Here is a 17,798-nt window from a genome sequence, read left to right on the forward strand (position 1 = left end):
GAGATTATGATCTGTTTTCCCTTTTAATAACAATTCAACAGTACATGACTGTAGGTTAAAGTTATTTTTTTGCAAGTCAATCGAAATTATAATTTCCCGCTTTGCACAAACTTTTAGATTTTGTGGCTGGTTCATTTATTCGATATAATAGTGTTTGTGAAGATCGAGTTTGTTTGATATCAATATATTAATTTCTGTTTGTCGCAAAAACTTTTTAATTTCAATATTCAAGCGGAAAAAGTAACTTCTCGCGGTCCACTAGGCGTCCATGGACCCCAGGTTGAGAATCACTGGTTTATACTATTATTAAATTTTTTGGGTTCCTACTTTTAATTCTATCCACGAAAAATTCACCCCATCTCTTTCTTTAAACTACACAGAATAACCAAATTTTGTTGAAATTAAGTTTAACGTGTAATGCTTTTATTTTGTTAATTTGGTGAGATTTCTTTCTATAAATTAACATAACCAGATAATTTAGCCAAGCAAACGTAAGAAAATTTAGCTCGCACCCCGCAGGAATTCGAAATTATACCATCGCAGACTTAAAAACGACTCGGGGCAGTGAACGCCACGGTTTCGAGAGTGTCTCAAATTAACTGTCGGATATAAATTTTTTATCGCTGAAAAATACAAGCAAATAATAATTCGAAGCTGGCCAGGATTTTTTGATCTGGAAAGCAATCGGAAGTAGCGGCAAATGAATTCAAATTTATGTCAAAACCGAAATTATGGACCAGGGCAGGGAATGTACCACAAAAGTGCCTGAAAAAACGGGGACTCAAAGACTGCAATACGACAAACTGCCCGGAATATCAGGGAATTGAAATACAAAGCAGCAGTTAACCCTTTCATGCCCAACTTTTTTTTGTAGTACATGTAAGGTTTCAATACTATTTTTTCTTGAAAACGGTGGGGTCAAGAAACATGAAAAGCCTTTTACCATAAAGATAAGTGCTTCCCTCGCAGTGCCAGAAGCTGCTCAAATTTTACCTTCCAATGCTCAATATAATTCTATATTTACAATAGTTCAATTTCGTGCAAAACGTAGCCAAAGACAATCTAAATTGACGTTTTATCAGTTGTCAATAATATTGCAACATAACGAAGATATATGAAAAATTCATTTTTCGTCGTCAATGTAAATCGTCCCTGGCAGCACTGCTCCCTCGGAATCCAATCAGACTAATTGTAATAACTTCAGTTCTAGAGCTGATCCTTATAACTGTTTATACTCAAATGAAAGACAATTGTCACATTTATTACCCTTACTTGTTTTTGTCGCAATCAAAAGTTATAGCTATTTAAAAACGTTGTTGTCCACAAACAACATGGGCAGGAGTTAAAAAATCAGATCTTGCTAAAATGAAACGAAAATGTAACAAAATTAGAAGTAACAGAAGTGTCTGTTGCTGTGACTAACAATATTAATTCGGTTTAACCAAAAATGAAATCAGCAGGCCTACTTGTGATCATTATATTAATCCAATAGATGCTCATAGAAAATATTTTCGAAACAAAGATTGGGCCGCTCTTTTTTTAAGCTTTCATGGCGTGTATAGACGGTACTGCCCGTTCTACAGATAGTCTAGTAAAGGCGTGACCTATAAGCAAATAACGCTTTGCATGTACCCGTACATATCAGACCTGCAACCAGACTATTCTTAACGAAAAGCTGTGAACTGAAGTCGTTAAGAAAAACTTCCTTTCTTCAATTCATACCGACAATCTGTTTTCGTCCTATTCTGCTAAAACATTATCAAACCTCGATGGCGGAGTGGTTACCGTACCCAACTTGAGACTGAGAGATCGCAGGTTCGATTCCTGCTTGAGGACATATATTTCTTTCTGTCTATGTTCCATTGAACACGTTCCTAAAAAGCTTGAAAAAAGGAAAAAAAGCAAGACTCATGTCAAAACAAGTATATCTAATATCAAACAGCCAATCAATAAGTGATGTGTTTTGTATCTGCAAGTACTAACAGTGCAGTAACGACGTAAATAACACCTAGTTCTTCCAAACCTACAACTAGCACCACCAACAAAGAAACAAATGTCGAAGAAGTGGCCCGTAAGAACAAGAAACAAAATAAAACATCTTACTGTGTACAGCAAGATTTCCAGTAAAGATGACGACGTGCACCTAAACGATAATGCGTGAGAAGGCAGGCTAACTGAACTTTAAGCTGCAGTGGACAACACCAAAAATGTTTCACCGCCGAGGAAAAAGATCGCAACACGCATTCAACGAACGGAAAACAATTTTAGTAAATTTTTATGTATGGCATATATGCAATAGATAGAAATTTACTAAAATATATTGCAAGAACATAAAAGATCCCCGGCTCAGACAAGCTATCGCTTTGAGTCATGTCAAATAATCGAATATAATGAAAAATATTTTCGTTTTGCCCAACATTATTGCAGCTGCCCACTTTGTACCGGGCTACTTTATGGAGGAGGATTTGCATTGGAATCAATTCGATTAAAAATTGGCTAAACTAATTTTTGTTTGTCAGTTAGTGGATTTGAACAATTGACTAATTTTTCATTTAAAGTTTGCAAAATTTTCAACCACTAATATTATTTTTATAGGACCCAAGTCATACTGACAAAGTAGAGACAATAACTCGATTATGGTATGTATGAAACAAAACCTATTAAAATAGACAATCAAGAAACCACAATGAAATATAGAACCAAGACTTTTTGCCTCGAAGTATGTGGAACCTGAACTAATATAGAAATGAACATTTGAATGACTCGTACTTGAAAATGTCGTTCATCAATTCATAATCACGCGTTGGATGCTTCCAGTATTTTATTAGTCGGAAGCGACGATCCGACCGACACCGCATGCATCACGCCTCGTAATCGGCTATCTTAACGGTCGCTAACAGACCACTATTGACTCCAGCGCATCCCTACTAAAACCGCTTCTCATCTGGTTCAGGCTTGCTATAGATTGTTCGTCAATTCAGCAATTAGAACTAAACCACTTGCATAACCATCGATACTATGTTTGTACATATGTATAGGCAAACAGTCATCTTGTCCAGCGTTAATTGGATACTCGTGGCGCGCGCTGCTTTTCCGCAATCGGGATGTGTAAGTGAGAAGTAACTCGCGCATAAGGATTTTAAACTAAGTAACTATGCTAAATTTATAACATGCTAACAGATATCACTCATCTTGGAAGTGGCATCTCGTAGATATAATTATTTATTGATTTTTTGAGGTAGTGATCTGTAAAAGCATTTTAAGTAAACGTTCTATTTCTTTAAAAAGTATTTCAAATGGAAGGATGAAAACTGTTATGGAAACAAACGATCGAGTCTAAGCGATCGTGGAAGGAAAGATCAGCACTAAACAAACCATCAACATTTTCAGTTAGCCATCATGAACGAAAACAGACCAACTGTTGAAATTGATTGATGTTCGTTGACATAACGACACCAGATTTGCACACCTAGATCATGCTGCAAAACCGCAAATTTGGATAGCGTGATGTTCGGTTTCAGTTTTTTTTATTGCAGTCTTCTTACTCGTGTTCAAAACCCCATAAAATGTCACATTTTCATTGAATCATTACCTACGGTTGGATCCAATAGCGCAGCAAGAGAGCGCTTGAGATGGCCTTACTGCCATTTCCTTTGCTCAAGAAATTGTCACTCGCACCTGTATGTGTTCTGTTGTGTTGTGTTGTTCCAGGGTTGGGGACCAACAGACAACATGACGCGAAGCTTTCGGTTCCGATTCGAAGGCTGTTCACTTTTGCCTGCTCTCTTGAAGCGGCTTATGCAATCTGCTGGCAAATATGAGACTTCACAGCTGTTGGTTAAGCACTAAACCATCATAGGCGATATTTAGTATATAGTATACAGGTAGATGTGCGCATGCAGCATGCCTAGGCCGTATGAGACACTCACTCACGAAAGCTTAGTATCTTTCTGGGGCGAAGAAATACGATGTATTCGAGAAATTTCTTTAGAGCTCGTATCATTCTGATAATGAATGTTAGCAACAGCCTGGCCGTGTTTGATGGGGGACCCTTGGAATAGAGTAGGGTCTGGATAATAACGGACTACGTTCTGAGTTTCGTTTTGTTTGATGAAGATCATTTATCCAATACAAACAGCAGCGTGACACTTCGCGGTTGTAAATGGCGTTAAAGTTTACTAATTTGTTTGTTACTTAAGTTGTGGGGAATGTTTACGGACATACAGGTTCAGTCATCTCAGTCACCTCACTGCCTGCACATTAGAGTGGCTCGAAAATGACATTTTTCAGCACAGCACTTTTTGAGTTCCTTTTGTGGTCCCAAATGCCTGTGCAAAGTTTGGGAGCGATCGGTTGCTTCCCGGGTTTTCGCATTGTGTTCAAAGTTTGCATGGGATTTTATATGGGGAAATCAATTATTTTGTATTCACGCTGATAAAGATAGCTATTTTACTCAATATGAAAAACCAACTATATAAAACGATAATTCAGACCTTGGTTAACAACTTTGTCGAAAACGGTAACTAGCTACGAGTTTTCAAAAAATAGTTATAAAGATTTTAAAACTTATGGTTCAATCCAAATGTAGAAATTCATTATTTCTTCCAACACTGTCAGTACACAACGACACCGATACTTAAAACTTAAATAAATGAGAATATATTCTTCACAGAGACTTGGTACCTTTGAATGAAATGCTCAGAATGAATTGCTGAATAACATAGACGTAGTAAGAAATTGAAAACAAGACGGGGTGTGGTTTGTGTACTCCCCGGTTCCCTGTTTAGATAGTTTAGTATAACATAAGGAGCACATCTTTAACGCAGGTTTACACCGCCGAATTAAAAATTAATCTTACGTGTTTGAGTGCTACTATTTAAGGGCTCTACTGTTATCTCTTTTAAAATGGTACAGCGGTTTATAAGTTTTACATGCTTTAAAACCCTATTTCTTAGCCGTTCAGAGTCAAAATTTAAAAAAATGCATATCCTTAGATCCCTTGAAGTCTCGGAACTGTTTCTATTGACGTTTTCGTTTGAGAATCCAGGAACGAAACCAGGATATTCATTTCAAACAAGCATTTTTTAATGAAATTGAGTTAGGTTCACGCAAAACAGAGGTGATGTTGTCGAACCAGAAATATACTTCAGGTTAGAACCCAACGCAATTTCCAGACCTGAGTTAGTTTTTGCCCCAAGCAAAAACAATACATAAATTTGTAGGTGCTAATTCTAAATATTGTAAATTGTTATTTCCCACAACAAAGATTGTAGTATGATTCATATTTGGGTCTATCAAAATATTAAGAAAGTTCAGTCGTTGACATTTTCAAGGGCGTAATGATTCTTTGTCTTATACAAAACAATCTAAAAGGGACTGGGGAGTACACATGCCACTCCCCTCTTCTTTTCATTTTCTGACTACGTCTATGATATTCAGAAATTCATTCTGAACATTTCATTCAAAGATACCAAGTCTCTGCGATGAATATATTCTCATTTATCTAAGTTTTTAATGTCGATGTCGGTGGTGCACCGGCAGTGTTGGAAAAAGTAATCAATTTCTGCTTTTGGATTTTACCATAAGTTTTAAAACCATTATAACTATTTTTTGAAAACTCGTAGCTAGTTACGGTCTTTGACAAAGTTGTTAACCAAGGTTTGAATTATCGTTTTATAAAGCTGGTTTTTCATATTGAGTAAAATAGCGATCTTTAGTAGCGTAAATGCAAAATAATTGATTTCCCCATATAAAATCCCATGCAAGCTTTGAACACAATGCGCAAACCCGGGACGCAACCAATCGCTACCAAATTTTGCACAGGCATTTCGTCGCTGTTGTGCTATCTTATGACAAGCGCCTTTTAGCACATTTCGAGAAAAACGATTTTTAAAGTTTGAGATTGAATATCTTGAAACTTATAAATGGTATAAACAATCCAAAGAAGACAATTGATGCTTCTATCTATGCTGCATTAATCTCTCAAATATTACGATGATCGGTTTACTATGTTGCGAGTTTTTACTATGAATGTAAACAAAAGTCGGACTCACACATGTCATAGGCGTGTATTGATGACAAAATTTGTATGACGTGTCATAATCGTGAATGGAAAATTTTCCACAAAAAAAATCATCAATTTTTAACTTTTATTCATATCTTTGCGTTCATATGGTCTATAAACAATCGGTGAAATGCATTTTGAAGGAAATGAGTCAGGGAATCTAAAAAAAATTGTTATTTTTGGTTACAGTGTTGCCAAATATCCTTTATTTCCAGGTTTAAACTAAAACTGTGTTTTTCTCACAACTAGTGTAATTTTCTTTTGAAATTGTTTATGCCATTGTGTTTCTCAGACATTTTCACACATAAAAACATCTAAAACTTCAATATAACTTGAGCAAATCCCTAGATACGGTGATTTGAAGCAAAAAACTCACAATTTCTCATTATGCTTCTCGCTATATCTAAGTAACCAAGTAGAATTTCAAAATTCAGAAAACGCCACTTTGTAGAGATTTTTCAAACAAGTAATGTGGCATATCTAACTCAGTTTACCCCAAAATGGCGTTTGTCATAAGATAGCACAACAGCGACGATTTGGGAACACAAAAGGAACTCAAAAAGTGCTGTGCCCGCAAGTTTAAATCATTTTGTAGTTTTCCCATACAACCACGAGCCATTCTACTGCACATGCCCTCGTTGTCAGTTCGATGGATGTGGGGAACTGCGAGTACAAGCCCACATATTATTTATTTATTGGATTGGACTTAGAACCTTATCGGTTTCTTCACGATTATTCGTCGTTTTATTTTCTTTATTATTTGTTAACCTTTTCATGCCCAATCTAGTACATGTAGGGTTTTAAAACTATTTTTTTTTGCTTGAGAACAGGGGGTCAAGAAACACGAAAAACCTTTTCTCATAAAGATTAGTGCTTCTCTCACAGTTCTAGAAGCTGCTCAGTTATTACCTTACAGCGCCCAATACAATTCTCCTAGAATATATACAATAGTACAATTGCGTGGAAAATGTAGCCAAAAACAGTCGAAATTGATGGGTTTTATGAGTTTTCGATAATATTGCAACATAACAAAGATATATGGAAAATTCATTTTCCGTCGTCAACGTAAACTATACCTGGAAGCATTGCTCCATCGAAATCCAATCAAACTAATTGCATTAACTTCTGTTCTAGAGCTGATCCTTGTAACTATTTATACTCAAATAAAAGGCAATAGTCACATTTATTAGCCTTACTTGTTTTTGTGAGCAAATTTTGCCTCAATCAAAAGTTATAGCTGTTTACAAAGCGTTGTTGTCCACAAACAATATGGGCATGAAGGGGTTAACTCCTTCATGCCCAACTTTTTGCTAGTGCATATAGGGTTTCGAAACTATTTTTCCTTGGAAACGGTGGCGTCAAGCACCACGAGAAACCTATTTCTTATAAAGATAGATGCTTCCCTCGCTGTACTAGAAGCTGCTCAATATTTATCTTCCAATGCTCAGTACAATTCTTCTAGAACATTTACAATAGTCTAATTGTGTCGAAAACGTAGTCGAAGACAGTATAAATTAATAGTTTTTGTCAGTTTTCAAAAATAATGCAAAATAACGAAGACATAATTATGTAATTTTTCGTCGTCAACGTATATTATCCCTGCCAGCACTGCTCCATCGAAATCCAATCAGACTAATTGCAGTAACTTCAGTTATAGAACTGATACTTTGCTGTATCGAGTTTATTGGTTATTTTCGGTAAATTTGGGACTAAGAGAAACAAAAGCAATGAAATTGAAAGACGGATAGGTATTCTACAGCGAATCAGTTATAAACTTAGAACGGAAAACTAGGACTAGGCAAGCTCATATGGACATGGATCGAAAGGAAATGTGAAGAATTCTTTGCCTTCTGCTAAGTAGGAGTTGGGAGTTGCACCCATGTCTACCGCATGGTCTATGGTAGAACATAACTCATCATCATGTTTTATCGTCGACGCCGGTAAAACCTGATGATGAGATGATGATTCGCTCTAGAATACCTATCCTTCTTTCAATTTCATTGCTTTCGTTTCTCTTAGTCCCAAATTTGCCGAAAATAACCAACAAAATCGATACAGTAGAACCTTGTGGCAATTAAAACATAGTAACATAAGAACTGATGCTTGTAACTGTTAATGCCTAAACAAAAGATAACAGTCACATTTATTACCCTTACTTGGTTTTGTGAGAAAATCTTGCCTAAATCAAAAGTATACCTGTTTGAAAACTAAACAACATGGGCGTGAAGGGGTTAACAATCGTTTAACTAATTTAAAGTGGAATACATCGCAACTACTGTTAGAAATTACTAATAGCATAGTAACATATATTGTAATTTTGCATTCTTTTCTTAACTCCTTCATGCCCGTGTTGTTCATAAACAACATCGTTTTTAAGCTGCTTAAACTTGTAGTTTAGACAAGTTTGGCTCACAAAAACAAGTCCCGCTAATAAATGTAACTATGACCTTTCATTTGAGCACTCACAGTTATAAGTATTATCTGCAGAACTGAAGGTATTGCAATTATTCTGAAAGTATTTGGTTGGAGCAGTGCTGCCAAGAATAGTTTACGTTGACTACGAAAAATGATATTTTGAGATATCTTTGTTACTTTGAAATATAATTAAAAACTGACAAAAGCTATCGATTTAGATTGTCTTCGACTACGTTTTCCACACAATTGAACTATGGTAAAAATTCAAGAAGAAAATAATAGGAAGGTTAAAATTGAAATATGAAAAGGGTATTTTAACAATTTTTAAAAAATCAAAACGTTTTGAGCGACTTAAAGGAATGTCACAATTAACGCTCTTAAGTCAGATGTCTTCCGTTCAACTCCACCTAAATAATAATTATAGTGGGATTCGACGGAAGACATCCGTCTTAAGAGGTATTTCGAGTTTCTTGACCCCACCATTTTAAGGAAACATAGTTTGAGATTTCAATACGCACGAAAAAAGTTGGACATGAAAAGGTTAAAGCTTAAAGCTGCAGTATCATTTTTGTGAATCTAGTTGGGTTTTGATGTACGCCCTGTTTACCAGAGGTGGGAAAATACCGGTTGAGTACCGGTACGGTAAACCAAATTTCCACAAGTGTTTGTTTTTTTTTACATTGTGTGCGGTCTTATCGCTGGTTGTGTTTATACGCGACGAGAAAACCAAACCGAGTTTCGTTTACACAGCACCGCGGTTTGGTTTTGATTTTCGTTTACCAGTGCACGAGTATGGGAAGGAAACACGAGAATAACGAAACCAAACTTCGGTTGTGTTGCGGTTGTGTATTCGGGTTGATGATTATCGGCTATGGTAGTGCTGCTAGTATTTTTATTAAGAATTCTAAATAAATTTCTTTTGGGTATAATATATTTTTTCGGTAATTGAAAAATGTCTTCAGACATATTTCTGTTCAAATAAATTATGTTCGTGGTCATAAATGACGTTCCTTAACTCAATATTGCGACATTTTCATAATGATTTATCATCAGGAAGTTTGCAATATGGGTATGTTTGGTATGGGAAACTGCCCAAAAATCTAAAGTAAAAGAAAATTTAATAGCATCCGGTATTTTTATACCTATGATAGCAGATCAAAATTTAAGATGACGGTATATTCAAGATATATTCTGTCATCTAGAATCACGAGACATGGACATTTTAAATATAAGAAATATGTCAAAAGATCGCAAATCGATGACTGCCGTCATTTAAAATCTGAAATGGCGAGCTATATTCAATACTACTGGTTTTCAATAACGTTTTAATGGTAAAAAATATCATAAAACAAGGGTATTTTTGATATCGAAAAGTTATGTAGAGATTAAAAATTGTTATTCGTCGTCATTTTGCATCCCAATATGGTGTTATTTTCACGACAATTTAGCATTCAAAAGCATGCATATTTAAATAGGCACAAAATTCCAAGGAAACGAAACTTGAATTTCATCGTAAATTAGAAATTCAAAATGGCGGCCTATTCATGATGATTTAACAACTAGCATGGTTACATTGTGGACCAATATCCACAATAATGATTGAAGGTCGTTTTACATGTTTTGTTGTAATGAGACAGACAACTTCGTGATTGGACACAATGTGAACAATTTTTTTTATTCAAATTATTGCGCAACATTTTGTTAATAATTTAATAGTTCTGCAGTAGATTTACAAACACACATCGACTGGTATCGCCGGAAATATTTATTCCTTAAAGAAACTTAGTTTTTAACGGCGGTCTATAAAATAAAAGTGTTTTTGCTATTCGTTAGTTGGTTGCTGTTCTCAATGAATTAAGTTTTTTAGTAATTGAATAATTTAGTGGTAGTTTTCTCTAAAATCGAATGTTCGCGACCAAACCTTCTAGATGTTTTAAAACGATGTACAGTAACAGCAAAAATAACAGAAATACGTATTACCAGCACTCAGTAAATAAGGACCTAATCGTGAGTTTCCCCCCCACTTGCGTCTGAGTTGCTTACCATATGTGAATAACACACACATACACGCAATTGCCGCTGTGCAAGAATAGATGTATCAATACGATGCGCCGTAGCAGTAATAATTAGGATATATGTATACAAAATGCGAGTGTGTGCTCGAGATTATTCGAGAATCGCCTAATCAGCGCAACCAGACGTGGATTAGATCTTATTGATACAACTATTGGCGATATAAATACAGGCCACTTTGAATGCATTGAGTGTTAATGTGAAGTTTCAAGTGATTCAAGTCATGTTTAATTGATTTAATTAATTTTATTGATTTCATTAATTTAATTGATTTTATTGTTTTTGTTATTTTATTGACATCGCTGATTTCATTGTTTTCTTTAATTTCAATTTAAACATTTTGACATTAACCTCAATTTAAATGCTCTAGACAACTTTGCCAAATCAAACATATCTACATTTCATGGTTCCGCATTTAAACAAACATCAATTGTTGAACTTTTAACAACTCAATTCAGTTGTCTATTCGGCAGCAGTTCAGACAATTTTACTGCTTCTTCTTTCAACCGAAGCACCGTGTACAGAAAAGATTAGACTCGGTTTTCTAAAGCCAAACCGAAACCGCTGTTGAGAATACATCAACACAAGTTGAAATTCGTACACAAATGTAAATGATGCTGAGTGGCTCGGTTTGGTTTTAGAAACTGAGACTCGGTGGAGGTTTTTCTTTCGTGTAAAATCCAAACCGAATACGATATGTGCATCACTCGTCTACACGTGTTGAGATTTTGGGAACCATACCAGTGAATGTACGTACCGGTTGGTTATCTTACCCACCTCTGCTGTTTACATAATTTGCCGTCGAAGAAGTTCGAGTTTTTTTTTTTCAAATAAAGGTTTTTTGCGTACCTTTTTCTTTGTTTTTGCTTTAATGTTTTATTACAAAAAAATTAATTTTTCATATTTTCAGAATCTAATCTAATGACAGATTTTACAATTTTTAAGCTAATCGCGATAAGCTGTAACGAAAGGTGTGGTTTAAGTCAATTTTGCGTCGCTGAATACGAAAGCAAGGCCCATTTTGTTTTTTAAGAAAGCATTTTCGAGAATTCATTGAAAAAGGTGTTTTGGGCACTTTTTTCGTTATTTGTCAATATCGCGTTCAAAAAGGATCCGGTAGAAACAAACAACTCACAGTTCGAAAGGTATTGATGTGCTCTTTTCAAAAATTTATAACATGCGTTGATCAAATGTACATTTACACCCAAATTTTTTTTTCCCAAAATCGTGAATAAAGTGTCATGAATTCTGGAACAACCACGTTTTTACGTTACGGAAACAGGACCATGAACATAAATCATGGGTTTTATAATTATATTCAATTTCTTTTCAGTAACGCCCGCGTAACGCTTTTATTAGTGGAAATATTTATTTTTAAAATTATTTTGCTGTAATAAAAAAAATATTTTGCTGTAATTAAATCAATTAAAAATGAGTAACTTTAAAAATTGGTCAAAAAATCACTTTTTTTAACTTGGGTTGCTTGCAGCACTAAAAATTTTACATATGGTTGACACATATTATATGTTTTTGGAAAGGGCATCTCGACATCTTTCAATCTGCACGTCGATTAAATTAATTGGATGATTTTCACACTAAATTGACTAAAAACTAATAAAGTACCAAAAAAAAATTTTTGAGAAAATCTCAAAATCGCTTTGGACAAAAAAAATTAGTCTTGGAAAAACTTTTTCTCGAAGCTTCATTTTTCTTGTAAACTAGTGTTATTGATTTGACTTCCTGTTCCGGAGTTACGGATTGAAGAGTGCGGCCACACAGCAAATTTCCATATAAATTGGTACCACCAAGACATTAAAATTATGCAAAACTTATTAAAATGGGTGCAAAATTACTTTGATCTGCCAGTATAGATCAATAATGACTAACCAAAGTCCACATTGTCCGCCTACGACGCTTCTTGATTCCATATAAGTAGGAACTGAAAAAAACCTCAAACGGGGGAGTAAATGAAAATTTTAAAAGCGAATTTGCATTTTTGATACCAAATGTTTTTAAAATGCGTGGAGATTTGATGTAACCTCGAAAAAAGTTGTGGGTTATTCATTCTCTTTACACAAAAACCCCCGCATGATAAAATAAGTTAGCAAAAAACATTGAACTAATGCTGATTAAGCTAATTATATATCATATGTTTTTGTACCAAGCAGGGGCAACAAAATTTCCTAGTCGGTCTGAAATTTCACGCCAAAAAATAATGAAATTTAAACGACATGCAAATCAATAAGAATGTAAACAAACAAAGCTTGAATCAAAAATTTGATTGAAAATTAAGTTGAATTCGATTCACTCAATGGGAGCATCATAAAGCATATGATTTTACACTTTTGTTCGTGTGATATTGCATGTAATTTACTTTATAGCAATATTGGATTAAAAATACATTAATGCATTGGTATCCCGTTTAATGAAGCTTTTCAATCAACGTGTAAAATTATAATGAAATGCGGTGAAGAAAGCACGCCAAGTTGTGTGTATCTGTGGAGGAATTTAATTTTACATTTATATTCATGCTCCAAATATGTGCATGAAAATAAATGAAAAATTACAAAAAAAAAAATTTTGTGTGCGCAATCAACGCATTTAATAAATACCAGTGAAAAACTTTGTTTGAAATGATTTTGAGTTTAAAACTACTACTTTAAAATTGAAACCAATTTAAAATTCCTTAACAAGTTGACAATTTTCGGCGAGATCCGGACCGTCCTCCTGAATTCGCCGCTAGTTTAAAGTGCTTCAGCGTCGACACATACCTTAACTCCGCTTTGGTGATTTTCACAATCTTTCATGTTTTGCACACGGAATTAGCTCAAATTTTACATAGTGATATTTCGAGGTGCTTAGACTTTTGCATTTAAAATTCAAGATGAACATTTTTACTCAAGCAATTTTTTTGAATATTTGATCGAATTCTTTACATCTATAATCCGCTCCCCTTGGTTGATGGGTTTGACGGTATTACACACATCATCAAGCGTATTTGTGCATCAGTTTTAAAAACCCTCTGACAGACAATTGCTTTAAGATGGTTATTGCATTACGCCTCGATAGTGGTGCATCGAGGAGACCGAGAGTGCTTATAGACCTATTTTATGTTTCATGTTTTTCATATTGTGCACTTGTCCGATACTAACGATCAACCATTGGCATGCACACGCTGACATTGTTTCACAGCTTAATGACAGTGTTGGTTCTATAATCTTATAATAAGTATGCAAAAATCCGTCCATTTATCCATTCGAATTTTGGGAGACATTTTATTTGAAAAAGTAGTGGAGTAGGGCAGCCCGGGGCTAGTTGGCGGTTGGGATAAGTTGGCGGAATCCCTTTTTCTCGGTTTTTAGACATATAGCACTGCCTCTGCTTGTGTACCTCAAGTTATGTGGAATCCATTATGTATTTTTGTTGCAAAACGTTTCGTTTTGTAAAAGTTGTGGGCGATATTGTGTTTTCGAGCATACCAAATTTTTTTCGAGTCTATCTTCTGACCTCGCACAAAGCAGAAGCAAAAAAATCGCTACGCTATAACAGGCTATAGGCACCAGTGAATCAAGCCATCTTTTGTTCTTTATCAGTGCACAAACAAATTGTATCGTTGCCTCCGGCTGCGAAGTGAAGTAAGTTTGCCAAATGAAACAAAAGTGCCCTTGCTACGGGATAACACGATTTCGATCGACTTTAATAAAACTCGTGTTAGACCCACAGTTCAGGAAGTGGAACAGTTAGTTAAGGTTAAAATGAAGCTTAATCTCGCTGAAGTTACGTACATTCAGCTGCACCACGTTAAAAACTGTGTTTTGATCACGTTTAAAAGTTTAGCACAGGCAGAGAAGTTCATTGCAAAGAATAACATGCAACACGAGGTCGAATTTAATAACACTAGAATCAAGATCCCTGTGCGTATCCATGAGTTGGCCCCGCGCACTAGGAAAGAGTACATCAAACGAATCATGTCGCAATATGGATAAGTAGAATCTATTACGTATGACATATGGAGAAATTTTTTCACCGACATTCCTAACGGCGTTCGTATTGTGAGGATGCGAGTGACTAAACCAATACCTTCTCACATGACTATCGAATGCAAATCATCGAAGGAAGGCGTGACCTATAAGCAAACAACGCTAATCATATATCCCGCGCAGACTCCAACATGTTACCTCTGTAACCATACAGCCCACTACGGAAAAAACATGCGCCGAGGCAACTAGTCAAAACTCATCTACTACAGCCCACTCTAACAAGCAGCCACCGACACCTTCAGATAAACCAAAAACAACGATCCAATTAACCAATAATGCAGGTACAACGACCGCGACAACCGCTCCCAAACCAACAACTAGCATCGCCAATAAAAAAGCAAATACCGATGAAGACGGATTTATAACAGCGACCCGTAAGTACAAGAAACAAATAAGAACCTCTGATCGTGAACAGCAAGAAAGCAGTACCGATGATGACATGGACGGGAACGATAACGCGAGAGAAGGCAGACTGAATGACCCCCAAGCGGCTTTACCGCCAAGGAAAAGGATCTCAATATGCAGCAGCAAACTGCGTCAACAAGATATGGCAGACCGACATTCATAGTATTTTTTTTATTTTTACTTATTGTAAAAAAAATTAAAAGACCCACGGCTCAGTTGTGCTAACGCATTGAGCCGTTTCAAATAAATCTTTAGATTAAAAAAAAAGTAAATTTTCTAAATTTTAAATACTTCGTGTTATTTAGGGTGATTTTCAATCTATTTAATGATTTAATTAATTTAATTTAATGGAATGATTATATTTTTCGATAGCGCGTGAAAAGAACTTTCAGTATCCGTATAGATATTACATCTATCCACGAACAAAAGTTTTTAAACAGTTTTCAATAATACCCCGAAGCTGGGGTAAGTTGGCGGGTTTTCCGCGTCACATATTTTTGTTTCTATAAATGGAGACAATGCATCAAACACTTTAATAAAATTAAGAATTGTTGCCAACAGTCTGCTCTTTCATACCATGTGTCCTATTTTGCAAGTTCTACCTACATCAAAGCGGTACAAAATGAAAACTGAAAACACCGTCAACCAGCCCTGGTCTCGCATATTGTAGTAATTTTTAAATTCTTCTCCTAATTTTGAGCAATAAACTTTTGTTGTTATTCAAAGTAAACGTTAAAAAAATTCGTTAGAAAATCCAATAAATTATTAAAGTTGCATCTTTATTAATTTTAAATCTATGTTCAAACACCAATTTCGGTTAGCCTTGTAACGACTTTCCGATTGTGGCTTTACCTCTAACAAAATTCGAAAGTTATTTTTTCAATCTATCAAAGCAAAACCTTGCCACTACATCCCACTATAGAAGTTGATCTTGTCTTTCGAAAGTCTTCATGCAGTTCTGTCATCAACTGCATGAAGACTTTTGAAAGATACGTGGTAACTCTCAAATTAACAATGATTTTTGTTCGAAAATTGTTGTGAATACTAATTGATATGTTCTAATAGTTCGTTGAATCAATATTATATTTAAAACATCAACAACAATGAAAACATTTTTAATCAGCATTTCCTCATAACCCTTTCAATTACTCTAAAGATGTGTTGCATCGTTTGTTACTATTCATTCTTCAAACCTCACAATAAATTGTTCATAGTCCATTAAACTCCATAATCTCATCTTCATATAATAAGCGCCGACGACAGTTGTTGTTATATCTCAATTCACCAATCCAATAAAACCATGATCCCCCTGCTAGGTGAATCAACGCATTTCTTTGCACATTATCTCACAGGTCACTTGTGGGGTATTGCCGTTTGAAGTAAGCTGTTCACCGGCCTACTGCAGCTTTTATTTCCAGTCCAACGCCACCCATGATTGGCAAGATCTATCTCTCGGATGGATGCATGCCGTGTTCCAGTGCCACTCTGTGTCTGAATTTCAATTCGAATCACACTAGATGTAATACCTACTTATCTATCTATGCTGCGCTCGAGGAGACCGGGTTACAGCTAATCATGAACTTAATTGAAGTTTCTTATGGTTTGATACTTAATAGCAGGCACCACCCGCCCCGCCATCCAGCGACTGACTGATCGGGGAGACACTGAACCTTCGAACGGAATCGATTTTCCGTTGACCGTTGACCGGGGTCGCCTAGCACCGGATCGCCGCTGCTCTACATACTGCTGGGTAAAGTGAAACCGAGCATGATTATTGCCGAGCGGTCGATTATCTAACCCGATCCATTCAGGTGCTTTTGGTGACCAGCTTGGACAACTTTGTTTTAGACCACAGGTATGTTGAAGGCGAAAACGATTTGGTAAAGTCAGCGAATGGTAGGGCAGGTAGAAGGTATCGATATGTAATTACAGTACATACGCTACGTACCACAGGTTGAACACCGTTGCCGTGTAGGTGGGGGTTTGGATTTCGGGGATGATTCACCTTGTAAGTAAAGCGAAACCCACAAAGAATTTACTTTCTGTGACTGGCTTATGGCGGTCGCTTTGAACACTCACTCACTCACTCACTTGTTTAGTTTAGAACCGACCACGCTCCGCTGGCAGTACAGTCAGGTCAATACCGATTGAATCTAGACGCTGATTCTGCCGCCACGAACAATTTTCTTCCACCACTCAAATGCTTCCGATCGTCTTGAGGTGCCGCGCGAGACTAAGCTCAGCGCGGTTTGCCAGATTTTTTTTTTCGTCAGCGACTACACTCTTGGCGAGGGAAAATATTGATTGCAAATTTTCAAGCTTTTCAACTCTTTCGATAGCCAGCCAAGAGCAGCGGCAGCAGCTGTTTACTATACCTAGCCCCAGCTACAGTTCTTATACATTAGGAGGACAAACACGATCGTGATCTACGCTTTAGAGAGTGAGAGCGCTCCGAGCGGACACGTGTTGGTTCTGTACGCCCGGCCACCCGCCCGCCGCGCCGGGTGGTCTGTACAGTGGGAGAAATTGTTACGAAAATAGATTAAACCCCCCGGTACACTCGGCGGTGGTTGTTGTAATTGTAAGCTGTTTAGGTAATTCATCAACAGTGTACTTTGGGTACTGTTCGTCTTGGCGACTAAAGTGTGAGTAGGAAATTATTGCTGCACGGAATATTTATTATTGAATCGGATGTATTTATTTGGACTGTAATTGTGTTTTGCTCATATGCATATTGAAATCGTATTATGTTTCGGTTGCTCTGTCTTAATTTTTCGCTTCTGGCTCTTCGACAGTAAATC

The 17,798-nt window shown here is 36.2% G+C and overlaps 1 protein-coding gene across 2 annotated transcripts in view; it reads right to left on the reverse strand.

Annotated features, from left to right (window-relative positions):
* LOC131691454 (clavesin-1-like) overlaps positions 1-17,254 on the reverse strand; it is a 39,133-nt gene extending 21,879 nt beyond the window's left edge. The window contains exon 1 of one of the 2 annotated variants that reach the window (XM_058977855.1): positions 17,089-17,254. The gene's annotated coding sequence lies outside the window, so the exon portion shown is untranslated. Of the gene's footprint in view, positions 1-16,945 lie in introns of both variants that reach the window. The other variant, XM_058977854.1, reaches the window with a different exon arrangement.
* Positions 17,255-17,798: the final 544 nt, after the last annotated feature.

Source organism: Topomyia yanbarensis, chromosome 3, assembly GCF_030247195.1.
Source record: "Topomyia yanbarensis strain Yona2022 chromosome 3, ASM3024719v1, whole genome shotgun sequence".
NCBI classification, from domain to species: domain Eukaryota; kingdom Metazoa; phylum Arthropoda; class Insecta; order Diptera; family Culicidae; genus Topomyia; species Topomyia yanbarensis.